Source organism: Camelus bactrianus, chromosome 4 (genome assembly GCF_048773025.1).
Source record: "Camelus bactrianus isolate YW-2024 breed Bactrian camel chromosome 4, ASM4877302v1, whole genome shotgun sequence".
Classification (NCBI taxonomy): Eukaryota; Metazoa; Chordata; class Mammalia; order Artiodactyla; family Camelidae; genus Camelus; species Camelus bactrianus.
In genome coordinates this window covers 90,566,669-90,594,495 of record NC_133542.1, presented here as the reverse complement: position 1 = coordinate 90,594,495, position 27,827 = coordinate 90,566,669, and the positions used below count along the sequence as shown (strand labels likewise).

Genomic DNA, 27,827 nt, shown 5'->3' with positions numbered 1-27,827 from the left:
CATGGATGTGTACTTTGTGCTCCATACAAAAGTGCTTGGCTGAAGGGTCTGGAGGGCTAAAATCCAGCTGCTCTCAGCTTGCCAAATTGTAAACCCTGGCATTGCATCCACTCAGAGAGGGTGCCTTTCTCTATCTTACACGAAGGCATAGTTTAGCTTAGTGGCTGGCCTGGTCCTCAAGCTTGCCGAGATTAAGTCTAATTGTCTAGTTGTCTGTTTACACGTTTGTCTTCCTCCAGAGATTCTTGGTGACTGAAACTGTGCCTTTTTTAGTCTTTGTTCCCATTGCAGCACCGGGCTCAATGTATAGTAGACCTCAGGATATTAGCGAAATGATTACTAGGGACAGGGCTCTTTCAGCTCAGCGCCAGGACAGTCAACCCACACCGTTTAAAAAATTAATAAAACTAAGTTGTCTTTTACTATTACTGTTTACTCTTTTACAGGATGACTCTATGCTTCCTGCTGTGGGGTTTTGTTTTGTTTTTGACTAGATTTCCTCCTGTTTTTTTACATACGGTTCTCCATCTCTCTCACTGATTCTGTGAACTACACAGTAACTTTTTGAGGTTGGTCATTACATCGTTGCTCTCAAACCAATTCTCTGTTCTTCTGAAAAACTACATTTCCCAGCTTCTTTGCCAACTGGATATTAGCTAGATTCACTGCCAGCTATGTAGGCACTGGCAGGAGAGGGAGGGAGGGAGAAGTCAGGGTGATTCTTCCTCTCTCGTATGACTGTGGGAGCATTTTCCAGCAGTGGTTGCCATCTTCTACACAGTTTCTACCTCCCTTCCTTCTTTGGTTCCAGGTCCTGCTGCTCTTCCCACTTCAGCCAAATTCTATGCATGATTCTGCAACTTGCTTTTTTTTTTTTTCAATTTCACAATATATTGTGAAAGTCAGTGCCAAATTGCTCTGCAAAATTTTTCACCAGTTTATCCTGTCATCAAGAGTGTATAAGAATGCTTATTTCTCTGTCCATGCCAGCATTGGATGTAATTAATCCTTTTAGCTTTTGCCAATTTGTTAGGTGAAAAATGGGGCCTTGTTTAATTTTTAAACATTATCAGTACTCAATTAAAAAATGCAGGAAAAAAACCATTATCAGTGATACAGAAACAAAGATGTGGATGCAGAAAACAAATGGGTGGTTGCTAGAGGGAAAGATGGTAGGGGAAGGAAGTACTAAGATGTACAACATGATAAATATAATGAATGCTGCTGCATGTTATATTTGAAAGTTGTTTAGAGAGTAAATTTTAAGAGTTCTTATCACACAGACACAAATTTTTTTCTATTTCTTTTATTTTGTATCCATATGAGATGATAGAGGTTCACTAAACTTATTGTGATAATCAATCAGCTCATGATATATGTGAGTCAGATCATTATGCTGTACACCTTAAACAGTGCTGTATGTCAATTATATCTCAATAAAGCTGGAAAGGAAAATGCAAGCAGTAGAGCTGAATTTGGCCCTTAATCATAGTTTGCCAGTCAATGAAGAGCTGAACACTTTTAATAAAATAGACAAATGGTGGCATATAATCTATTTAAAACTAAAAAAAAAATCAGTGATACTATTTTTTTATACGTTCACTATTTGTGCTTCTTCAGTGAATTGCTTCTTAATAAGTTACACCCATATTTTTCTATTGAATCATTCTATTTTTCTTACTGATTTGTAGGGGCTTTTTGTATGTTGGGGAAATATTAACCCTTTTTCTGTTATATAGGTCACAGATATTTTCTTCTAGTTTATCTTTTCATTTTGTGTATGGGGTCTTTTGCCATTACCAAATCTGTCAATAATTTCTTTTATGCCTTCTGAATTTGGTGTCATGATTAGAACAGTTCTCACCAAACCATTATTCAGAAATTTTTTTTTTATATTTTATTCTAATATTTTAGGGTGTGTGTGTGTGTTTATGCCTCTCTGTGTTTATATTGTCATCCATTTGCAATTTGAAATCATCTGTATCCATTTATCGTCATCAGGATAATTGCATTTTCATATGATAGTTATCACATAGCTCTTAGAATCAGAAAGAACCCCAGAGGTTACCCAGAGTCCTAAGCCCTCAGTTATAACCTTGAACTAGTCTTCCAAAGGGTTCCTAATCCTCCATGGCACCATGGTCTTCTGATTCCTTTTCTACTTCTCTGGCCACTACTTTTCCATCTCTTTCTCTGCTTTCTCTTCCCATGCCTTATTTGTCAGTGTTCCAAAGAATCCTATCCTCAGAAATTTTAATTAATTTAATTTTCCATTTTTCTAGCCATACCTGCAAAAATTTGACCCAGGTCAAAAACTTTAAAGTCACTTTTGAGTCTTCTTATTTCCTCACACTGTATCTCATCTGTGAGTAAATTCTTACTGCTTTACCTTCAACCTGACCATTTCTAATCACTTTCACTGCTACTACCACTCAGTCTATAGTAGTATCATTTCTTGCCTGGATTACTGCAATAACCTCTAAGTGGTCTTTCTTCTTCCCCTCTTGCTTCTGCTCAGTGTAGTAGCTAGAGAGATCCTGCTAAAAGTTAGATCATTTTCCTTCTTTGCTCAAAACTCTCCAATGGCTTTCAGCTCACTTAGTCAAAAGTCTTTAAAATGATCTACAAGACCCTCTGTGATTTAGCTCCTGTTACCTCTCTGACTTGATCTCCCATTATTCTCTTCATTGCTCACTCCATTCCAGCCACACTAGGCTGCTTACTGTTCCTAGAACAGAGGAGGTGAGCTGTTATCTCATGGCCTTTGTACTTGCTGGTCCCTTAACCTGGTATTTTGTTCTCCTAAATATCTGCATGATTTCATTTCCTCACTTCCTTCAGGTCTTTTCTCAGATGCCATCTTCCCCTGGCCATTCTTTATAAATTTCAACCCTGAATACTTTCTACCTCCTTTCCCCTGCTTTATTCTTCTTCTTAACAGCTTTTTTGTAAGTTATTTTCCTCTAGAATATAAGCTTTTTGGGAGCAGGGATTTTTTTTTTTTTTTTTTGCGGAGGTCTCTTTTATATACTTATGTATCCATAGTGCATAGAACAGTGTCTAGTATACTGCAGGTGCTCAATAAATACTTGTTGAATGAATGAATGAAAAGTTTATTTTTTCAAGGAGTATTGAGTATTTATACATGTGTACTCCTTACCTCTTTTCTGATTTCCAAGGTCATATTTCCTCCTGAACATCTCTCCTGAAAATTTGCCATCATCTTAATCTCAGTTTGGCCAGCTGAGCTCATTATCTCCCTTAGTACTTCATTAAACATTATATCTTTCTTATTTCAGTTAATAAGACACTCCCCAGACTTGGCTCTTCCATCACGATTTCTCCTCCCATAGAGCAGGTCTCTAAATCTTGTTTAGTCAGTCTCCCAGATCTTGTTCCAGTTTATCTCCTAGTCTCCATTCCCACTGTCTCTGCTTTAGCTCAGGTGTAAGTCTTTTATGCAATGCAGAAGTCTACCACAATTCTCCTGATGAAGAGATTTGCTCAGCTTAGTGCTCTCCCCATAAACCTTCTGTGGCTGCCCATCATCTGTTGAATTAAGGAGGCAACTAGTCCATAATTGATGATTTGCTATTCTCTGCTCACTTTAACTCCCCACTTCTGGAATACTCATCTTCTCGCATTGACTTAAAGCCGTTGCACTCTTCAGAGTACAATTATCTTCTCTGGAATTCTGGAGAGAAAACAGGGCTGGAGAATTAGACACGGGAGTGTTCATATTCTGTATGTGCTGTACCAAGGAACTAGAGATATAAATCTTTCTTTTCTGAGGGGGGATAATTATATTTCTTCATTGATTTCAGCTTGGAAGAGGTGCTGGCGATTGAACCCGGGACCTCTTGGGTGCTGAGCATGCGCTCTATCACTTGAGCTATACCCTTCCCCCAAGATGTAAATCTTTAATCCTTTAGCCAAAAGTCAGTTTTTCCAGAGCAACTGATTCTATCCTCACTCTGACTTTTTCTAGAGTTAACTGTTTATGCTTCTGTTTCTCCCACCAATTAAGAATTCTGGGGACACAGATTCATCTCATTCAGTTAATAAACCTCCACGCACCTGATTCCAGGAGACATCCAAGGCTTGGGATTGTATTATCTGGTTTAAATCTGTTGAATGTCAGAACTTAAGGGAGAATTTAAACTCATTAATGTGTAAATAGAGATAGTGAGGTCCAGAAAGGGTAGGACTTTGTACCAAGTCACTAACCCGGGACCAGAAACCAGACATCCTGATTCCCAAAGTAGGTCTAGTTGGTAAGCCTTTTAGTCTTTTCGGGATTCAAGGGTCTCGGGTTCCAGCCTGGGCCGCTTCTCCAACCATTACCATGTCAGTAACCCTCACCCTTCCTCCCTCCCCTTGGGTCAGCAGGGTTCATTCTTTCCAATAGCAACGCTCCAGACCGCAGGAGTCGTTCAGCCCAGGGAGAGATTAGTCACGTCACCATCGGCTCCTCCCATTGGCTCAAGGGGTGGAGCGCGGCGCCGTGACATCAGACGCCCGAAGGGGCGGAGCGGAGAGAGGAAGGAGGAGGGAAGTGGGGCTTCAACATGGCGGCTGTGGTACTGGCGGTGGCTACGGTGACTGCCTGGCCCGGGGCGGGCAGAGCTGAAGGTGGTGGCTTTCGCTCTTCCTAGGGGCCGTCAGGAGCTAAGCGGGGACCGAGCCTAGGAGGTCGGCCGGCGCCAGCACCTTTCGGCTTTTGGGACGGCGGCAGCAGCGGCGTTCAGGTGAGGGGGCCTCCCGCTGGGGGAGGGGGGAGAGGGGCGGAGTTGAGAGAGGGAGCCGGTGCCGGGAGACTGATGGGGGAGGGACGGGGGAAGAAGCTGGAGACTAAGAGGAATGAAAGGAGCTGCCCCTCAGGCAGTGTGAGGCGAAGGGGCCTAAAATGGGTGACTTGGGGAAAATTCTGGGAGAAAGGTCGGAGTGAGGGGACCAGAGTTGAAAGGGCTTAAAGAAAGATGGGATGTGGGAAAATAAAGGAGTTCGGATTAAGAGGACTGACACCCTACGGGAAAACAGGCGCCGTAGACATTTATCTGACTGGAGAGCTCGGTGGGAATTGGGGGATTTCGGGGAGAGGGACCCAGGTTTTAGTAAAGGTGAGTGATGGGGAGTTGAGGATGAGCTGCGGATGTGAGATACCGATTTAGTTCTACCTGCCTGAGGCGATGAGATTAGGGATGAAGGAAGAAGACCAGAGCCGGACGAGTGGTCTGGGGGATATTTTGACATTGTGTGGTGTTTCCCAGGTGTGTTAATCTTGCTACTGTTTGTTTCTTGGGAGTGGAGACTTATCTATACTATCCACCTGGACTTAAGAAACAGCCCCAAATGTTCCTTGTGGAACATCAAGTTTAGTACATTTATTTGATTTCTGTCAGTGATCTCTGACCTTGTGTTGTCACATGTTCTTGTTTCGAGACTAGCTTCTTAAAAGTATGATTAGGCATAAAAATAAATTTTATATTAAACTGAAGCAAAACTTTGAGAGTTTTTAGAGACCATGAAGTGTGGCGAAACCAGATTTGGTAATTTAGTTACCTGTTATTAAATAGCTTCAGTTCTAACTCCACTTACTAGTTCTTTGTCCTCAATTGAGAATTTGGTTAGATATGATAGATGTTTTTCTTTAGAATTTTGGCATGTTTGATGATGGGAAAAACAGGGCCTTTAGCCTTTAGTGATAGCCAGCTGTTTCTAGTTAATGTCCCCAACTAGTTACACTGAAAGCTTCTGTATTATTTATAGCAAAGAGTGTAAAATGTCCGAAATCTGAAAGAATTAACATTGTCTCCATTAACCTACTTTTTAAAGTGGAATTTTATAAATTAAATTTTTGTTTCTAATCCATTCTTTTCATTCTTTCCATTATTTATTCAACATATATTGAATGCCTACTTTTTGTTGCATTAATAAGTCATGGCAATTATGGAAATAAGAATATTGTTTCTCATGAGAATCTTACTGCACAGCAAATGACTTATTAACTTGCTGTGGTCTCCTTGAAAGAAGTTTTTTTGGAAATGAAGACTAAGGAAGAAAATTATGTGAATATAAGAACTTTCTGAATTTTTCTTTTGTTTAGTATTTGACTCATTTTTTCATCATGACACACTATATTTTTCTTTTTGATTCTGAAGAAGACAGTAACAGTATCCTGATATGGTAATATAAGGCCTGTGGACAGTTCTTACCAATAGTTGTTAGTTCCCGTTTCTTAGACTGGCAAATATCACTTTATCTTGTGACTTTTTTTTTTTTTAATGTCTTCACTATGTATGGTAAGGTATTTAAATTGAGGATTCCTGGAGTCTAATTTAGTGAGTAAAATTCTCTGAATTTTTCAGCAATATAGATGTGTCTTCATTACAACGAAGTGTAGATGTCAATATTATACATTTTTTTCTGTTCTTTAATTATATTGTTGAATGTTTTGTTTCTTCACATGTAGGTTATTTTAAGAGTAAACTTTTTCCCCATAGACTAACCAAAACCAAAACCAAAGCACCATCAGTTTATCATTAATCAGGTAATTTTATTCAGACAGTCTTCATCAAGAAATGCAAAAGATAGGATGTAGTACCTTAAATTAAGTAAGCTTTTTCTTAGAATCAAGAAAACCTGGAGATGAAGCTTAGCAATCAACTGGATTTAGTTTCCCACAGAGCAAGGGAATTCTTGCTTCTGTATCACAAAGATAAATGAGTCTATCCTCTTTTCTAGAATCTAATTTCTTACAGGAAAAAAGCCTTTCAGTTAGAGAAAGAAGTAAGTGGGGTGTTATTCTTCTAACCTGTGGCATACAATTTCTTGTAATACTGGAAAATAATTTGAATGTAAGAATAATATTTTCCTAAGGATTGATAGTTATAATTTCAGAATTAAAAAATTTTAAGTGAGGGTAGCTAGATTTACAAATGGAAAGGTGTTAACAGCAGGCCTGTTAATGAGCTAGGCATTGTTATACACCTCACACAATTTCAGTTAATCTTTATGATTTGTTGTTAGGTAGGCAGGTTGTGATAGGCATGCTTTTTTAGGTGTTGAGGAAACTGAGGATCAGAGAAGTTAAGTAACTTAACCAAGGTTACAGCTCTAAAATGGTGGAGTCTGAATTTGAACTCAAATTTGTCCAATTTCAGTGCATCTGTTAACATCATTTTTGCTTCTCAGGTGGTCACAAGACCATTCCATTTCTTATCACGAAAATTTAAAGTGTTAAGCATAGTTTTAAAGTAATGCCATTTTAAACTGCTTGTTCTCATTGAAATAGTAGTGTAACTGAATAATAAATAATTCATTAAAATTTTAGACGATTAAGATGTCATCAGTATTCTAGGAGGAAATAAATACCTGAGTATTTTGTACTTAACAAAATAAACTGGATAAGGGACTAAATGTTTTCTTATTTGTATTGCTGAGTCAGATTGGACCTGGTTCATCAAGAGGCAAAATTTGTATTTGGCAATACTCTGCATGTGTTCTCAGAATTTTGGATTGGTCATTGTTGGTTGCTTAATTCTTACCACTTTCAGTGATTGAGTCATTGAATTGTCTCATGGTTATTGTGAATCTTGTGGTTACTGAGTCAAGAGCTAGCAGTGTGTGTGTTTTGGTTGCTTAACTTCCTCTCCAACACTTGATATTCTCAGACTTTTACCTTTTTTTCCTAATCTTTTGGGTTTGAAGTAGTATCTCCTATGTTTTTATGTGCATTTCCCAAAGTTGAACATCTTTTTATATGTCATTGGCCCTTTGTGCTTCTGTGAAGTATATATTCAAGTTTTTGCCTATTGAGTTCTTTTCTTTCTAATTGATTTTGAGAGTTCTTTATTTTAAATTAAAAAAAGGTTTTTTTTTGGATTTTATTATTTATTTATTTAAATAATTTACTGAAATGAAATTCACAGTCTAGAAATTAACCGTTTTAAAATGAATAATTCAGTGGCATTCAGTACATTCATAGTGTTGTGCAAACACCACTTCAGTCTAGTTCCAAAATATTTCCATCACCCAAAATAAAACCTCTTACACATTAAGCACTTTCCCTCTGTTGGCACCCTCCTCCCAAGAGTTCTTTATGCATTTTGTATACTAATTAATTGTTAATTTATGGTTTGCAAATATCCTCTCCCAATTTGTGACTTTCTTATCTCTTCATAGTTTTTTGGTGAGAAAAGTTCATAATTTAATGAATTGAATTTTTCAGTCTTTTATGGTTTGTGCTTTTTGTATCGTATTTAGGAAATCCTCTTCTGTTAGGTATGCTGTTTTAATAAATACAAAAGTGTATCTGTCTGTGATGTGGCATCTAATCTGGCATTTAGTACCAATATTTGCTTGGTTAGAAAGGCTAACTTCTCAAGAGTTGTGTTCCTATTGTCTTTGGAATTATAGGGCCAGAGGGTTTTAAAAGCAGCTTGAATTGTGCCTTATACACAAGTTGCATGCATTTCCCCAAACTGGGAAACCAGCAGATTTGTGAATGAAGTACACATTTTACTAAATGTTAATAATGTGATTTGATAGTGAGAGACTTTTCTTGTGTGGACAGTATTAGATACAATTCATGAATCACTCAGTCTGAGCAGTTAGTATTTATACTAAAATATGTTGAGAAAGGTTTTTTGATGTCTGGTTCTGTCTGGTGTTGGGCTTTACCAAGGCTAATTGTGGATTGTCGAAGGACTGGTGTGGAAGCATTTTGGAAGAGTTTTTTTGTTTTTATTTTCAAGTGTACAGAATTATATAATCAAGATAAAACCTTGTGGAATGCTATTACATGGTCAAGTGAAAAAGACAAATAAGTAAATTTTCATAGTCAGCAACTTTTTTTTTAGGGTGAGTGTCATATTTATAGTATTTAAATTCCATTAGATACATTTAAATGAATGAAATAACTTCTCAGTATTGGAGAAATTACATCTATTTAAAGTTATGATGAACATAATGAACGTTTCAGATCAGCTAGAACATATGTGAAGGAGGATATAGTTTTTCTGTTTTACTTTTTTAAAATGGAGGTACTGGGGATTGAACCCAGGACCTTGCTCATGCTATTACTCTCCCCCATTTTACTTTGTTTTTTCAAACTCTCTCTCAGTTCCTTGGACTGTGTGGCTCCTGTTCACTATTAGACCCCTATCTCTTAAGTTTTATATATATAAAAATCTTGAGGTGTTTGATATTCTCTATTGTGTTTTAAAGTCTCTTAAAAACATTCCTTTTTTTTTTCCCCATGAGAAGACTGGGTACTACTTTGACTTTAGGAGTTGTTCTAAGGAGTCTTGATCCTGGCAAAGATCGCATTGAAATATAAAACATCCAGCAGACTTTATACTGCAAATATTCTATAGTGATTGATGTACAGTACACCCTTGATATTTGTGAATGTCCCTAGATTTTTTAGAATCTTTGCATAAATATTAGTTTAGAATGTCCCTCATAGCTTATAGAAAAGTCTAACAGAAAATTTTTAGTTACCATCAGGTATGATAGGTAAATAGAACAACAAAGTTAGCAATTTGGATACTAAACTCAGTCTTCAGCTACCTTTAACTCCTGGTCTTTTTCTGATTGTTACTACTGGCTGGCTTATCTACAGCCTTCTTTAATAACCCTTTGGAAACTCAAGGTCAGGTTGCCTTTGCTTGTCCTGTGCTGCATCTCATCATGGCATTAGTCCCAGGCAAGGTTTGTATCCTTCTCAATTCTCCTATCATTAGTAAGAATGGAATCTTCTGTTCCTAACATCTTCCTAAAGTTTGGGAGTGTTAACATTTCCTTCTATAGTACAGTAGTGGAAGGGTATGGGTAGGAATGTCCCCATTTCCACTTTCTGGTAGATTATTCCTTATGCCACACCTTGTAAGAGAAATGATCCCTTTTTGTGGGTGGAGTTCAAAGTCAAATGTCAGCCAAGTAACAAATTATTATATGAAGTGAATTTCCGAGGTAGCTTATGAATTCTCAAAAAATTTTCTTCCATCAAAGGTTATTCTATTTCCAAGTGATAGTAACAGTAAAACCAACCAACCTACCTACCACAAATTTTGTTCCGAAATACTTTAAAATCACTGAAGATCTTGAATTGTTTATATTGTGCCCCATCCATCTTCTGAAACAGGAAATTCTAGCTAGTTCTTGTAATTTAATAGGGAATCTAACTTTATCCTTGTACTAGCTAGTTTTTTATAATATTACACTTATCAGAGACCTAGGCATTTTACATAAGCAGAATTTCAAGATAATGAAACAGTCCCCCTTGAGAACCCATATTAAACAAAATTGTTGGTATATTATTTAATGAGAATCTTTTATAAATGTACCTTCTATAATGCTGTCAGTAATAATGTATGTAGGGGCTTCCTCCAGATGTCTCTAAGAAGCTGTACATTTTGAATTGTTAGGTCTTCATTAAAAAAAATTGTTTTTCGTCTGTACTGGCAATGTTCTTAGTGAAAAAATGTACATATTAGGTTAACTGAGGCTTATTTTATTTGGTGTTCTAAGAAATTATATTTAGTCATGGTCCTAATTTGAGATGTTCTAGATCTGTCCAATACGATAGCCACATAGTGCAGATATAAAACTTTTTCATCATTGTGGACAGTGAGTTGAAATATATAAAGTTCTAGTTCTGGTTTCGCATTTGAAAACCATCTCTTTCAGACATGAACTTTTTAATTTGTAAAATGAGGGTAGTAATACCTGCTTATATTTCATAGCACGTGAGATTCAGGTAAGATGATGTTTGAGATGGTGTTCTGAAAACTGCATAAGACTTCAACCTACAGTTTTGAAGATTATAGTTTTAAAGTATGCTTCATTAGAAGCATAATACTTTTCCACTGTCAGCTAATGTTCTTACTTTAAAAGTTAATATACTGCATTTTATCCAGGAAGTTTTAGTAACTTTTCTTCTTTAAGTCTGATATTTGTCTTTTTCCATTAGAATTAATTTTAATGAGCAATTTTGTCCTGTTAGAGCTGCCACTTAGAGTAGTACCAAGCAGTAATAGTAGGTACATATTAAACAACTGTTGAGTGAATGAGGCATGAAGCCTGAGAAATTGCTTTTTACTGTGACCAGGCAAGGATAGTTTTTCATATAAATAAGATTTGATTGGAAACCAGCTTTAAGGGGAAAACAAAGAAGTAATTATTTAGCTAGTTTTTCCATTGGGGGAAAAAATGAAAGCCTGGTAACATATCTCTTCATTGTAGAATTCTATTTGCACATTCCTGTGTCTTCTTACTGTGCTCTTTTGACAGTGGCTTTAGTAATTGTGTACAATCTCTTTTGGGTATCCTTTGACAAGGTTTAATAACATTTGCTATCTGATTTTTTTATGAAATATTTTAAAGTTATAATCATTTTACACTGGAATATTTAGTTATATAACTTTTTAAAAAATGAAGACATTTTTCTTCATAAACACTACTGTTACCGTACTCAACCATCAACAGTAATTTCTCAATATCATATTATATCAGTACTTACATTTCGTCACTTGTCCCCTAACTGTCTTTTATGGATTCACAATGCATTTCTGACACTACCTGGAATTAGGCCAAACTATACAGATTAAGGGACTCTTCATATAAAAGATTGCCCTCAGTTCAGACATCAACCACAAGCTCAGTGGTTCCCAGGCCACCTTGAAGCAACTGGCTACAAATTTGGGGGTTCCCACTCTGCCCTCAGGTTTGATTATTTGCTAGAATGACTCATAGAACACAGGAAAGTGCTATACTTATGATTACAGTTTTACTATAGCATAAATTATACAAATCAAAAAGAACGAGAAGAAGAAATGCCATAGGGTGAAAGCCAGGAGGGTCCCAAACATGAAGCTTTTGTGTCCTCTCCCTGTGGAGTCTGTGTGTGTCACCCTCCTGGCACATCATTGTGTCACCATATCCACAGAATATTGTGAACCAGGGAAGCTCACCAGAGTTTCAGTATCCATAATGTGATTTTATTGGGCTTTCATTACATGGGCATGATTCATTGAGTCATTGGCCATAAGGTTGAATTTGGTCTCCAGTCTTCCTCCCCTCTCTGAAAGTTAAGCTTCTTACTTGGCTTGAAGTCCCAACCTTCTAATCACATGATTGATCTTTCTGGTATGGCCAGCCTCTATTCTAAGTGATAAGTTACCTGAGGGCCCACAGGAATTACCTCTTTAGCATAAACTATCAAGTGTGGTCTCAGGAGCCCACCAAGAAAGACAGAGATGCTCATATTACTTGGGAAATGCCAAGGTTCTAGAGGTTACCTCTCAGAGCCAGGAACAAAGGCCAGCCAAATTCTTTATTATACAAAATAATTTGTTCAGTCCTAGATCCAATTAAGTCCACTTAAAAGAAAAGTCTTAGACTTCTTCTGTTTATTTGATGTTTTATTATGAGAATTAAAAAATATACCAGGGGGAGGGTATAGCTCAGTGGTAGAGTGCATGCTTAGGCATGCACAAGTTCCTGGGTTCAGTCCAGTACCTCCATTAATGAACTAGCAAACAAACCTAATTACCTCCCCCATACAAAACAACAACAACAACAAAAACATACCAGAGAGTAGAGAGAAAAGTGAAATGATCTCCCTTGTACATATTGCCCAACTTGCACAAAGATAACCATTTGATTGATCTTTTTCAACTCTTTTCTCCTACCTTTTTTGGAAATGGGGACGTACCTGAAGTATTTTAAAGCAAATCTCAAACATTTCTGTTAATTCATTATTTTACATCTCTAACTGATAAGGCAGTTTTCTTTTTTTTTAAAACGTAACTCTCATGCTATTATCACGTCTTAACAGTTATTAGTAATTCCTTAATATAATCTAATACCGTCCATATTGAAATGTCTCTTACTTTCTTAAAAGTGTCACTTTATAGGTAGTTTGCTCTATTTTCAATTCAGTTAAGGCCCATACTTATGACTTATTTGGTTTTCATGTCTGCTGAGTCTCTTTTATTATATGATAATAATCCCTATTTCATATTATTGATTCATTGGAGAAACCAGGCCATTTATCCTGTAGGTATCCCACATTCAGGATTTGTGTGTTCCAGTGTTGTTTTTTCGCTTGCTTCTCTAATTCTTGTGAAGTAATGGTTTGAAGCTTGATTTAATTCATGGTTTTGTTGTTTTTGTTGTTTGGATGCGGAGAGGAGCATCACATAAGTGGTGCTGTGTACTTTTGCATCACATCAGAAGGTACATAATCAATGGTTGTCCCCCATATAGTGATTCTAGTGTGTTCAGGTGATGTCAGCCTGATCCTTCTATTATTAAAGCTCCCTATTAATCTTCACCTAATAGCTTAGTATCCATTTATGATACTTATTTGAGTCAGTTAGTTAGAAGCTGTAAACTTGTATCGTCATGCTGTTTCTGCCATATTTATGTTTGTGAGGTGCCATTCTCCTATAAAGAGCTTTCCTTTATCAGTAGGCTTACCCTGAAGTGTAGTTCCTACTGTAAAGGAAGAATAAATGCTTAATTCTTTTAATTACCAATTTCAAAGTAAAGAGTTGGTGAAATAGTCATCTCTTAATGGTAGCTGGTTATTTGTGAGTGTGTATGTGTTTCTGACTGTTGGTTTTCTATGGATTTTTCTTGAGTGTCATCATAGACCTGTGGATTTATACCATGTTGTTTGAAACAATTATAGTCATTCTTTTTGATGCACAAGTTGTTTCATCTTTGATCAGTGGGAGCCATTTCAGGTTGGTAGCTTTTTGACGTGATGTATGTATCTTTGAAAAATTTCTTGTTTTCATGCACAACAGACGGCCTAGGTTCATCTTATGAGCTCATCCTGCACATCTGAAAACAACCATTTCTCAGTGTAGACATACAGGTGGCCAAGAGGCACATGAAAAGATGCTCAGGATTACTAATTATCAGGGAAGTCCAAATCAAAACCACAGTGAAATATTACCTCACACCTGTCAGGTGGCTGTTATCAAAGAGACAACAGATAACAGGTGTTGGTGAGGTTGTAGAGAAAAGGTAGCCCTTTTACACTGTTGGTGGGAATATGAATTGGTGCAGCCACTATGGAAAACAGTATGGAGGTTTCTCAGAAAACTAAAAATAGAACTACCATATGATCCAGAATTCCACACCTGGATGTTTATCTAAAGAAAAGAAAAATTAATTACAAAGGGTATATGTACCCCTGTGTTCATTGCAGCATTATTCACAATAGCCAAGATACGAAAGCAACCCAAGTACCCATCAATAGGTGAATGGATAAAGAAGATGTGGTGTGTACACGCAATGGCACACTACTCAGCCACAAAAAAGAATGAGGCCTTGCCATTTGTGACAACATGGATGGACCTAGATGGTATTATGCCAAATGAAATAAGTCACACAGAGAAGGACAAATACTGTATGATTTCCTTTGGTGGAATCTAAAAAAACAAAGCAAATGAGCAAACAGAACAGAACAGAAACAGTATAAATACAAAGAACAAACAGGTGGATACCAGAGGGGAGGGGGATGGAGGGAGGAAAGAAATAGGTGAGGAAGATTAAGAGATGCAAACTTTCATTGTAAAATAAATGAGCCAAAGCTATGAAATGTACAGTGTGGGGAATATAGTCCATAACTATGTAATATCTTTGTATGGTGACACCGTAACCAGACTTAACTGTGGTGATCATTTTGAAATGTATAGAAATAACCAAATCACTATGTTGTTTAACAGCAACTAAAATAGAGTTAGTTGTAGGTCAAATGTATTTCAAAAACAAGCAAACTCAGAAAAAGAAATCAGATTTGTGGTTACCAGAGGTGAGGGTGGGTGGAAGGAGAAATTGGATGAAGGCAATCAAAAGGTACAGACTTTCAGTTATAAGGTAAATAAGTGCTAGGATGTAATGTACAGCAATGATAAATATAATGAACACTGCTGTATGTTATATATGAAAGTTGTTGAGGGTAAATCCTTAGAGTTCAAATCACACAGTTTTTTTTCTATTTCTCTATTTTTATTTTTATTATTATTTTTAAATGGAGCTAGTGGGGATTGGACTCATGACCTCGTCCAAGCATGTGCTCTACCACTGAGCTATACCTACTCCTCTCTTTAGTTTTGTATCTGTATGAGATGATGGATGTTCACTGAACTTAGGATAATTTTCTCAAGATGTATGTAAGTTAAATCATTATATATATACCGTTAACTTATACAGTGCTGTATGTCAATTATATCTCAATAAAACTGGAAGAAAAAAGAATTAATGCAGAAATGATATATTGAGAGCTCAAAATCTGGGTATCAGGGATGCTCATTGATACTGTCCTACAGATATTTTTAAAAAATCACGTTTGTATTGATTTTTACTTATTTGCTATATTGCATATATACATAAATGGTTTAAAGATAGTAATTCTGATAATACACCTAACAAGAAAAAGTAAAATCTAAAATCTTTGCAGTTCTTAGAATATATTTCAGTAATATATACAGTTAGAATACTGAGTTTTAAAGTCACTTGAAATTATTTTTTATGGGGTCATTTTACTAATTTCAGGTGCAATTAGGTTTATTTGTTACAGTTTGGATTCATTTGAGGGGTTTAAAATGATATTGTTTGAAATATGTAATACATAGTTGCTTTGGAAACTCAATGTAGGGATATGTAAAAAGGAAAAGTATAAAAGTAAAAAACAATTCCACCATTGGAAATATCCATTATTAAAATATTTGTTTAGGTAACATTTATTGAAAGTATAACATGGATTATAATTGTTGTAAAACTTTTTTTAAGATACAGTTCACATATCACAAAATTCACTCATTAAAGGTGTACAGTTCAGTGGTTTTTGGTATTTTCATGAATGGTGGTAACCACCACTACAATCTGTTGGAAATGTTTCAGAACATTTTCAGTATTGCAAGCAGAAACTCCATGCTCATTAGCATTTGTTTTCTATTCTTCTCTCCCCACAGCCCCTAGCAACCACTAATTTACTTTGTTTCTGGATTTGCCTATTCTAGACATTTTACATAAATGGAAACAAAACGTGTAGCCTTTGTGACTTCTTTCATTTAGCATGTTTTCTTTGTGAGCTATGCCATTGTTCTTTTATTGCCGAATAATATTCCATTATATAGATTTATTGTATTTCATTTATCCACTCATCAGTTGATGGATATTTGGGTTTTTTCCACTTTGTGTGGATGTATGTTTTCATTTCTCTTGAGGATTACATTTAACATCGTAAATTTCTAACAATCTAGTTTGAACTGGTACTGACTTAACCTCAATATCATACGAAGACTCTCCTATAATGGTTCTGTCCTCACTCCTTTAAATGTTGTCACAAATTGTAATTAAAAAAATTTTTTTTTGGTGGTGGGGAATTAGGTTTGTTTATTTATTTTTTAATGGAGGTACTGGGGATTGAACCCAGGATCTCGTGCATGCTAAACACATGCTCTGCCACTGAGCTTTACCCTCCCCCCACACATTGCAGTTGTATATTACAACATGGATGAACTTGGAGGGCATTATGGTAAGTGAAATAAGCCGGACATAGAAGGACAGTAACATAGATTTACAATAATTATTATGCATTTTTCTATAATAAATAAGTCCTATAAATAAAGTCCTGTGGTAAATAAAAAAGAGAATTGGAAACCAAAAACCCACAGTACTGGCTTTTAGCCCATTTACCCTTAGCAGAGGTCTTTATTTCTTCCTATAGCTTTGAGTTAACTGTAGTATCCTGCCATTTTTCAACCTGAAGGACTTGTAACATTTATTGTAGGCCAGGTCCAGTGGCATCAAACTTCCTCAATTTTTGTTTATCTGAGAATGTTCCAGTTTCTCCCTCATTTTTGAAGGACAGTTTTTGCCAGATGTGGAATTCTTGGTTAAGAGTTTTTTTTTCTTTTGACCATTTAGATATGTCATCCTGCTATCTTCTGGCCTCCATGATTTCTGATTAGAAATTGGCTGTTCATCTTACTGAGGCTCCTTGTAAATGATGAGTTTCTTCTGTTGTACTTAAAGATTCTTTGTCTCTGTTTTTCAATGGTTTGGTTATAATGTGTCTTGGTTTGAATCTCTTTGAGTTTATCCTATTTCGAGCTCATTGAGCTTCTTGAATTTATAGATTCATGTCTTTCTTCAAATCTGGGAAGTTTTTGGCCATTGTTTTTTTAAAAAATACTCTTTCTACCTTTTTCTCTCTTCTGGGACTTCTGTAATGTGTATGTTGATATTCTTAATGGCATCCCACAGGTCCTTTAGGCTCTCATTTGCTTTTCTTTTTTCTTTTTTTCTTCCTTTGCAGACATAGCTCTACCTTGAAGTTTGCTGATTTTTTTCTTTTGCTTGCTCAAATCTGCTGTTGTACCCCTCTAGAGAATTTTGTTTCAGTTATTGTATTTTTTCTGCTCCAGAAGTATAGAAAGGAGAACATCGAAGCCTTATTTTGACCCTTTTCTAGAACTAACCACTGTTAACAGTTCATATTTATATACACACACACTGTATGTATACATGTATGTATACACAAAAAGTCATGCACATATATGTGCTTGTTGAGGTTTTTTTTTTAGCTTTTTATTTTGATATAATTTCAGATTTACCAGAAAGTTTGCAGTAATACTACAAATACTTCCTGTATACCTTCTACTCAGATTACCTAAATGTTTCAAATGTTTTTCTTACCTTCTTTACTCACTCTGCTTCTCTATCATCTTACCAATCTATATTTACATTTACATATTATTTTATTCCTAACTGCTTGAAAGTAAGTTGCAGACATGATATTCTATTACCAGTTTACAGTGTGTGCTTCCTAAAAACAAGGACATTCTCTTACATAGCCACATACTAATGATCAAAGTCAGGAAATTAACTGTTACTGCATCACTAGTTGTCCAGTAATATCCTTACAGCAAAAGAATATCCTGGGATCATGCATTTAGTTGTTTTGTCTCTTTAATTGCCTTTAATCTGAAATAATTTCTAAGTCTTTGTCTCATGACTTTGACATACTTGTAGAATACAGGCCATTTATTTCATAGAATGTCCCTCAAGATGGGTTTGTTTGATACTTCTTCATGATTAGATTCAGGTTGTTTGATACTTTCTCATGATAAGTTAATTTTTGGCAGGAATACCACAGAATTGATGTGTTCTTTGTGCATCATATATGGAGGTGTCAATTTGTCCCATTATTGGTGGTGTTAATTTTTGATACTTGATCAAGGAGGTGTCTGCCAAAATAAAGTTAATGTTTTCTCCACTATAATTAATAAAAAATATATTTTGGGGAGATATTTTGAGATTATGTGTGTATCCTGTTACTCTCGTGGAACTTTAACCCACTTGTTTTAACATCTACTGATAGTGATTTTTCAGATTATTGATGTGATGGTTGTCAATTATGAGTTAGATGTAATGCACAGTGTTAGAAAATTAAATTGTGATTATTCTGCAGTCTCTTTCATTTTGCACTCTAGCAGTAATGTCTTTTTGTTTTAGTTCTTTATTTTAGAAAGTTCCATACTTAAAAATGTAGATCGAGCTGCAACAGCTATCAATCTTTTTTTAAAAATTGAGATATAGTTAGAGTGGGAAAGTATAGCTCAGTGGTAGAGTGCACACTTAGCATGCATGAGGTCTTGGATTCAATCCCTAGTACCTCCATTAAAAAAAAAAAAGCAAACCTAATTACCTCCCCTGGCAAACAAAAATGAAACAAAAACAAAAAATCTGCATATTAAAAAAATTGAGGTATAATTGTTGTACAATATTATGTAAGTTTCACTTGTACAACATAGTGATTCACAATTTTGAAAGGTTATACTCCATTTATAATTACTATAACAATATTTTACATACAGGCCTTCTTCCCAATTATTCTGAAGCAAATCCCAGTCATATCATTCTATCTGTAAATATATTTTTGTGTATTTCTGAAAGATAGGAATTAAAAAACTATATCCTGCCTTAAAAATTAACTTAGTATTTAATGTGTCAAATATCCAGTTGTTTTCTCAATTGTTTTGTCTTTTTTCCCCAGTTTTATTTGGATTGGGATCCAAATATAATTTGTATCTTGTGATTCTTTTAGGTGTATCTCTTATGCTCTTTTTTAGTCTATAGATTCCTTCCTTTCTACAGTTTTTTTTGAAATTCTGTGTTGAAGGAAACAGTAATTTTTTCCTAAAAAGTTTCCTACAGCCAGGAGTTTGCTCACTGTTAAATTCAATTTACTACTATTTTAATTAGAATTTAGTATGTATATATAAATGTAAGTATACCCATATGCAAATATATGAGGTTTGTTTCTTATTTTCCTTTTTTATCCTTCCCTTGTCAAGTTTTGGTATTAGTATTCTGCTAATCTCATATAGTAACTTGGCAGTTGGGCAACATTAATTCAACAGGTACTTACTGAGCACTACTTATACAGGCACTGTGCTTGGTGAGATGGTGAACAAAACAGAAATGGCTTTAAAGTGCTCATAGTGCTTAAGCCTAGTGGGGAAGATCGCCCATAAATAAATCCTGTGTACAACTACGAACTGCTGTGTTTGTCTGTTTCCATTTTATATATTGGAATAATTTAAGTAAAATAGTCTTTTTCTTAAAGATTTGATAGAACTTTTAAAAGCATCTATCCTGGTGCTTATTTTTACATAAAAGTATTTTATTTGCCTGTGAAACTACTTAGCAACCCTTACCTTCTCCCCTCAAAACTTGATATTCTGTGAAGTTGTACTACCTTTATATTGTTTGTTCCCTGGTATTGCAGTATTCCCCTGGGGGTATGAGTTCTCAAGTTTGGTGAGCGAGGCTGTTACTTCTTTGCTTCCATGGGAAAAAAAATCATTCAGATTTCACATGACTGGAACAGTCAGAGTGATGTAATCCACTGAGTGTGAAGACTGCTGGAAGAAGAAAAATTATGTTTGTGATTACTTCTCTCAGGTCAGATTAATAGCCTCTGGTATGATAGTTAGGTTCTTTGTATTTCAAGTTAACCAATTATTTTGTATTGGCTACTTATAAGGTGAAATAGTGTTATTGGTGTCAAATAGTAAGCATTTCCTTCTCCATTAAAAAAAAATGGGTGTGGACTATGTATACTTACTGAGTCATAGACTCAACAAGTGATTACATGTATTTATGTGACCTCATAACTAAGGCTGTGTAGTCTTGTGATACCTTATATGTATAAGACAGTAAAAACCATTGAATTACGTATTTATAAAAGAATTTATCTAGACCCTTAAAGGTTTTGAAAAAATTGTCAGACATCATTTACTCAAGGCTTCTCTTTTTACAGAAGCCCTGAATTTTTTACTTTCTTCTTTCAAAGGTTTTGACTAGCTCCAAACCATCCCAAACTGATGAAAGAAGTGAGACTAGAACACAAGTTTTTAACTGTGCAAAGTGCTCTTTTCTCTTTCATAGTCTTTTATAAGTTGTGACATGATGTTTGAAAGAGTTGGGGAGGAGATATTTTTGGTTCAACAATTTCTTGAAATTATTTTTTTTTCCAGTTAATGTTCATTCACAGTTTTAAAAATTAAATTGGGTAGGTTTGTGGCTGTATTTCCTATTGGGATATTGTACTCTTATTCACTAAATTCCAAATTACATTGAAGAAAACATGTTAAGTGAATTTTAATGAATTGGTTAAGGTACTGACTTGAAATTTTTAATTGAGTAATCCTGTTCTAACTTTTTTAAAATTTTAATTTTTTATTTATTTATGTGTTTATTTTACAGTATCATTTTAAAATTAAAGTATAGTATTATGTTGTACAGTATTATGTTTATAGGTATACAACATAGTGATTCACAATTTTTAAAGGTTATACTCCATTTATAGTTATTATAAAATATTGGCTATATTCCCCATGGTGTACAAACACATCCTTGTAGCTTATTTTATACCTAATGGTTTGTACCTCTTAATCCTCCACTTCCATTTGTTCCTTCCAAATTGTGCCTTGGCCTGGGAGATATTCCTCTGTTGCCACATACTGTCTGTCTTTCTATATGTATTTTTAGATAGGTTAATTATGTTTTTCCACCTTGGAGAAGTGGCCCTCTGTGAGACATCATATGTGTCCCAGCAGGATACTCCTCTCTTGTCACCCAAGGGCCAGGGTCCAGCTGGTCCCAGTGTAGAGTCTGGCCTGTGTTTGTGGATTTCTTCCCAGGCTTTGGAATTGTTGTTTTCTTACTTCTGGTGTCTTCCTACTGGTGGATGAGGCTGGATTAGAGGCTTATGCAGGTTTTCTGGCAGGAATTGGTGCCTTCCCACTGCTGGATGAAGCTTGGTCCTGGACCTCTGATGGTGGGTAGGGCTGTGTCTGGGGGCATTTGTGGCTCAGGAAGTCTGCTGATGGGTGAGGCTGTGTTCTCATCCAGTATGTTGTTTGGCCTGAGGCTTCCCAGCCCTTAAGCCTACAGATTGTTGGGTGGGGCTAGGTCTTGGTGCTAATGATCCAATCAAGATGTCAGCCTCCAGGAACCCTCATGTAGATGAACACTCCTGGAATGTGTGCCACCAGCTTTTATGTCCCCTGAGTGAGCTGCAGCTGTCCCCTACCTCTCCAGGAGATCCTCCAAAACCAGCAGGCAGGTCTGGCCCAAGTTCCTATGAAATCACTGCTTCTGCCCTTGGACCTGGCACACGCAAGATTCTGTGAATGCTTCCCAAGAGAGTAGTCTCTGTTTCCCCCAGTCCTGTGGGACTCTTGGAGTTAAGCCCTGCTGGCCTTCAGAATCATATGTCCTAGCTTCTCCTCCTTTCCCAATGTCAGAACCCTGGGCTGGGAATCCTAACATGGGACTTAGAACTCTCACTCCTGTGGGAGGGCCTCTGCAACCCATTATTTTTCCGCTTGTGGGTCACCCACCCTGGAGTATGGGGCCCAATTTTATTGTGAGCACGTCCCTTCTACCATCCTGCTGTGGTTCCCTCTTTATGTTTCCAGTTGAAGAAGATCTTCTTTGCTAGGTTCCAGTCTTTTTTTTTTTTTTTTTGGATGGTTGTTTAGCAGTTAGTTTTGTTTTTGTTGCAGTGAGGAGAGGCGAGCTTGTGGTCAACCATGGAGATGTATTGAATGGAAGAAAACTTACTAAAGTAAAATTGAAGTGATGGGTAAATCATGTTGCTAAGCTATATGGATGAAAAAGGTCAAGTTCTGAGCAAAAGGAAACCAAAAGAATTTGGAGAGAGACCTCAGATCTAGGTGAGGAGGAGTTTGAAAATAGGTAGCTGTCATGGTCTCCCTGTTCTAACTTTTAACTGTTCAGTACTTCGGTTCTTACATTGTGTTAGTCTCACTGGCCTTACAGTTTCAGACTACTTATTGGCAACTACAAGAAATCATTGTTTAACTTTTTAATTTTAAGGATATTGTTTTGTCTAGTTAGTATACCTTTGATTCGTCTGGGATTTATTTTGGTATGGAATGTGAGGTGAACATTCAACTTTACTTTTTTGTAGGTGGCTACTCAGTTGTTCCATCACTTCACAGATACTAAATGGCACTTTTAATGTCCACATTTGGGATATTTTTAGGGATTTCTCCTCTGTTCCATTGGTCTGTTTATGTGCCAGTACAGCACAGCTTTAAGTGTTGTATCTTGTAATAAATATTTTAATGTCTGATAGGCTAGTCTCCTTTTATTATTTTCTTTGGAATTTTCCTGGCTTTTGCTAATTGTTGTTTCCATATGAATTTTAGTATCAGTTTGTCTAGTTAGGAAAACAAAAACAGAAGACTCCAGTTTTCATTTGTGGTGTGCCAAATTTATGTAACAACTTAGGGAGAATTGCTCTTAATGATGTTGTGTGTCCTAGCCAAGATTATCGTGTATTTTTCCAATTGTATAAGTCTTCTTCTTCTTCTTCTTTTTTTTTTTGTATAAGTCTTCTTTTGAGTCTTTCAGTAGTTTTAGTTTTCTTCCTTTACATCTGAGTTTGTTCCTACTTTTTATCTCCTGTGGTACATAATGCTTCTATTACACTTCTTGTCTGGTCATTGTATATATGAAGGCTATTTGTTTCAGAATATTAATTTTGCACCCAGAAATACTTTATTGTATTCTCTTGTATTTGTAATAATTTTTCAGTTTTGGGGTTTCTCCAGGAAAGTCTCTTTTCTGACTTTTTATAACCTTTTACTTCTTTCATCTAATGTTAAATAATAATGTTAAATAATTGTGATAATGGACACCTTTGTATTGCTCCTATGATTAATAGAATCTGTGTAGTTTCCCCATTAGTCAGCATTCTCAACTTTGGTATGGGGAGAGATGGGTTTTGTTATTGTGTTTAACCTCATATTAAGGAGATGGCTATATGATTTTTCTTTGGAGATCTATTAATATATGGTGAATTATATCAGTAGATTCCTAATATTGAACTATCCTGTATTGCAGTAAATCCCACTTGGACATGATGTATTCCTATAACGTACTGCTAAATTTTCGGTTTTTATTTTGAGAACTTTTTAATCTATCTGTAAGATTTTTCTGTAGTTTTTCTCATGGCATCAAAATTTTTATTTTTAAAAAAATTAAAAACTTTCCTTTTTTTCTTATGTTTTGGAACCATTAAAATCTCACTGGACTAAGGTTTCTTTTGGTGGTGAGAGCTCTTTGATAACTTTTTCTATTTCCTTTGTAGTTACAGGTCTGGTTAAGGTTTCTGCCTCTTCTATAATCAGTTTTGATTAATAATATATTCCTAGGAGATCATCCATTTTGTCCAGGTTCTCAAATGTATTTGCAAGGAGATGAACAAAGCCATGACTTAAGATTATTTTAATTTCTTCTATTTTATATACATATTCACCCCCCCCCTTTTAAATTAAGTTAGCTGGATGGTTATAATTTTTCAAAGAACCAGCTCTTGGGTTTATTTATTAGTTGATCTATTTTTCTAATATTTAATTTATTATTTTCTGCTTATATTTTTGCTGTTTCCATTCTTGTGTTTTCCATAGGTGTGGTTCTAAGTCCTTGTGCTGTGAATTTTCCTCTGAGAACTGCTCTATGCTGTGGATTTTCCTGAGTACTGCTTTAGTTGCATGTTGTAGGTTATCAAATTCAGTATTTTCATTGTCATTATCTTCTGCATTTTATTTTTGGTTCCCTCTTGGATCCATGAGTTCTGTAAGAGTCAGTTTAGAAATTCAGGTAATAGGACTTTTTTGTTTTCTGATATAATTTATAATTTTTTGCCTTTTGACTATAGGCTGTTCTGCTTCTGACTTTTGAAATTTATTGGAATTCTTTGTGGCCAAATAGTTACTCAAGTTTTTGTAAAATTCTGTGGGTACTTAAAAAGGTATGTTCTGCTTTCAGAGTACTTTTGACAAAAGTTAGATTTATCTTATTAATTACGTATTTCTACCTACTTCTGTTTCCTATAGTTTATGCTTTACGAGTGGTGATGCTAAGTTATTTGGGGCAGTTCATAATGTTAGCTCTTCATCATGGATCGTATCCTTTATCATCAGTAAAGTAAAACACCTGTTACACCTCCATGAAATTTATAACCTAGAACCATTAACCATTTGTGTGTTTCTAGGTATTCTTTGCGGTCACTGATTTATTCTTTTTTTATTCTTTTTTCTCTCTCTTACATCACATTTCATTAGTTACATATTGTGTTGTTTCATTTTAGTCCTCTTACAGGTGTCTGGGGTTTGTTTTCCCTCTGTTTACTGTTTTGTTTTTTTTCTTCTTAATTACAAAGTATGTGTATGTATGTCAGTTGGTGGATATGTTCTCAAAGTAGGGAACTTGGGAAGCCAATAGCATAAAAGAAAAAACCAAAAGTCCCATCTGTAAACCCATTACCCAGATATAACCACCATTATAAGACTGTATTTTATATTTTATTTGTTTTCATATCCACATAGAGATACTCCCCTCTTTTCCAAAATAGTGGGGCCCATTAGACCTTGTTTCTGCAGGTTAGTGACTCCAAGATTTTAGATTTTCCTTTTTTAGCTCGTTGTTTTCCTAAGACAGCAGTGCCCAGGAAAAATCTGACTGAACAGGCAGTATTCCAGCCAAATTGAAAGAAGAAATTAATGTGTAAAGAAGAGCTCACTGAGACTTTGGAATGCTCCTCAGTGTGAATCAGTGTCCTGTTGACCTCTATTGTTGGCCTTCCATCTTCAGCCAGATTTGCTGATGTGCAGCAGCTAATAATTTAGGGGGCTTAGTTTTGCAGTTAGTTTTAGAACTTGGGAACAGTGATAGATCCTTAAAATGGTCTCTTGCTAATTCTCAATCTTGAAGAGACTGAAAGTAAGGTTTCATAAACTCAATTCAGTATTCACAGGCACTTTCTTCAGTCAGAATAAGATTATAATATTGTTATGTTCAACTAAAAATCTACATTTTGTGTATAGTATACCAATTTACTGGTAGAGTCCTTAGAAAATAGTTTACTCTATTGTAAGTTATATTAGGTTCACCAGTCTTTGTTGAGATTTTGTTCTGTCTCAGGCAGTATGCAAAAGTATGTTTTTTGTTTTTCTAATTAGACTCATTTGAAGTTATTATTTTATATGTGATACAGGAAAATGATTTCCAGAGGTCAAGGTTTCATGTATCATTAAAATTTTTAAAAAAGGAGAGGGTGGGGATTTAACATACGGTTGCCAGCTTTTTATTTTGCCAGTGAAGACATCTTCAAAAAGTTGCTGTGTGGTGAATGCTGATCTCTTATCTTGAACAATGAATATTTAATTTGGAAACATGAATATTTTTCCTTCATTCTATTCTAACACTAGATTTATGGTATGTTTAGGGTTGGGTGATTATTCAGTCTGTTCCCCTTATTTTACCCACGAAGGAACTGAGGCTCCACAACATCTCTGGGACCTGAGAGAGAAGAAAGCTTTTTCTTACAAATACAGTATAGCCTAGTATTGACATTTTAATGGAAGTTACACGTCTGATTTTTAGTCATGTATGTGTTGTATGAGTGCTAGTTGCATGGGTGTTAACTTTGTTGTCAGACTTGAAATTTGATAATTCCCCAAACCATCTTTCTCTGTAAATTTGAGAATATCCTGGATTAATTTGTATATTGGAAAGTTCCCGATGCATCTCATGTTGTGGTATGTGTAACTGTGATAGATTACTGAGTTATTAAATTGCTGTTGTGTATTCGGAAGCTGTTTGTTGAGTGTAATTTCATGTCATAGTCCTTTAAATGACTATATAAGAAAGGGAAGGAGAAAATGAGGACATTAATATTAAGTTGCTCTTGGGCTTTGTTTTCCCCTTATAAAGCTGCCTGGGCCTTGCCAAGATGTTTTCATTCTCATGGTCTCCTGCCCTTACCTTCCTTCCTTTCCCTACCCTCCTGACCTTTCCTTTTTTCAATCTTTACTCCATCTTTTCTGCCTCTTGCACTCTAGCTCCTTCTCTCCCTGAAGTTCTCTTCTTGTTGCCCATTTTCTCTTCTGTTTTCCTTAGATGTCTTTATCAGCGATTCAAATTTTAAGTTATCAGATTTCCTTTCTGTACATTTGAATTGAAGTGGCACTGAACTAGCAAAATAGAACATTGCTTTTAATTTTTGGTTGCTTCAGGGAGTTCTACATTTTATTAGTGTAAAAGTTTATGAATTAAGAATGTGTTACTGTTATTTCTACTTTTTCCTTAATAGAAGCATTTATATTTATTTTAGTGGAAATTTATGATTACTTATGACTTTTTTTCCTCCTGTGAGCATTTATAATTTTACATTTGGGGCATGTGTATTTTTTCAGTAGTGTTTTGTGCAACTTTTTTACATAGTTAAAAGTAGTTCAGTTCAACTTGAAAAACATTTTAAAACTTATTTCCCGTTATTTATATGCTTTTAATAAACTTCATGCCATCACACCCCATCTTTTGAATTTTCCATAATTTAATCATTTCAATAATTGAACATTTAGATTATAGGAAAGTATTATAAGTTTATAATTAAATAAAATATAGTAAGTTCATGTGGAATACATATATATTCCAATGGTCCAGATGGTCCAGGAAAAAAGAAGTTGACCCTGAGTAGGTATTAAAATGCCTTTGATATTTGAGAGAGAGTCAAGTAAACTGTATAGCCTACATTAGAAAAATCTTTTAAGTACCAGATATGGATGAATTTCTCATATTCTTAAGGTTTGTGGAAAATATAATAGTTGCATTCAGTGAACTATTTTAATATTTAAAGAAAACCCCTAGATAATCTGCATTTTATCAGCTCTATTCAGGCATAATTGTAAAAAATTTACAGCCTTTTATTTAGTAATAAGGGGTGCTATATTTTAATTTTCATTAATTAGTCTTTCTTTAAGAGAAATTTTACTTTTTGCAGATAATATGCATGTTTTAATGGGAGTGGGGGTCGGGGCTGGAGGTGAAGGGGTGGAAATTTTTGATTTGCATTTCCCTGACAAGTGAGTAATGATGTGTTAAACATCTTCTCATGTGGTTCTTGGTCATTTGTACATCTTTGGAGAATTGACTATTCAGATCTTTTTGCCGACTTTCTAGTGGGGTTATTTGTCTTATTACTGAATTGTATAGTTATTTATATATTCTAGATACAAGTCCTTTATCAGATGATTTGCAGATCTTTTTTCTTATTCTGTGGATTGTCTTTGGTTGAGCATTTTTTCTTTTAAAAAAGCCATTAGGAATCCATTTTAATTTGGTGGAATTTCTTTAAAACATTCCTGATGTTAGCCTATTCACAAAATTATTTATTAAATCAGAACCTCTCCCAAACCATT

General features: G+C 35.4%; 1 protein-coding gene across 3 annotated transcripts in view; it reads left to right on the top strand.

Annotated features, from left to right (window-relative positions):
- Positions 1 to 4,520: 4,520 nt before the first annotated feature.
- Positions 4,521 to 27,827, top strand: part of UBAP1 (ubiquitin associated protein 1) — a 51,775-nt gene continuing 28,468 nt past the window's right edge. For 2 of the 3 annotated variants that reach the window (XM_045504668.2, XM_010967388.3), the window contains exon 1: positions 4,521 to 4,748. The gene's annotated coding sequence lies outside the window, so the exon portion shown is untranslated. Of the gene's footprint in view, positions 4,749 to 4,896; positions 5,271 to 27,827 lie in introns of those variants that run through there. The other variant, XM_010967389.3, reaches the window with a different exon arrangement.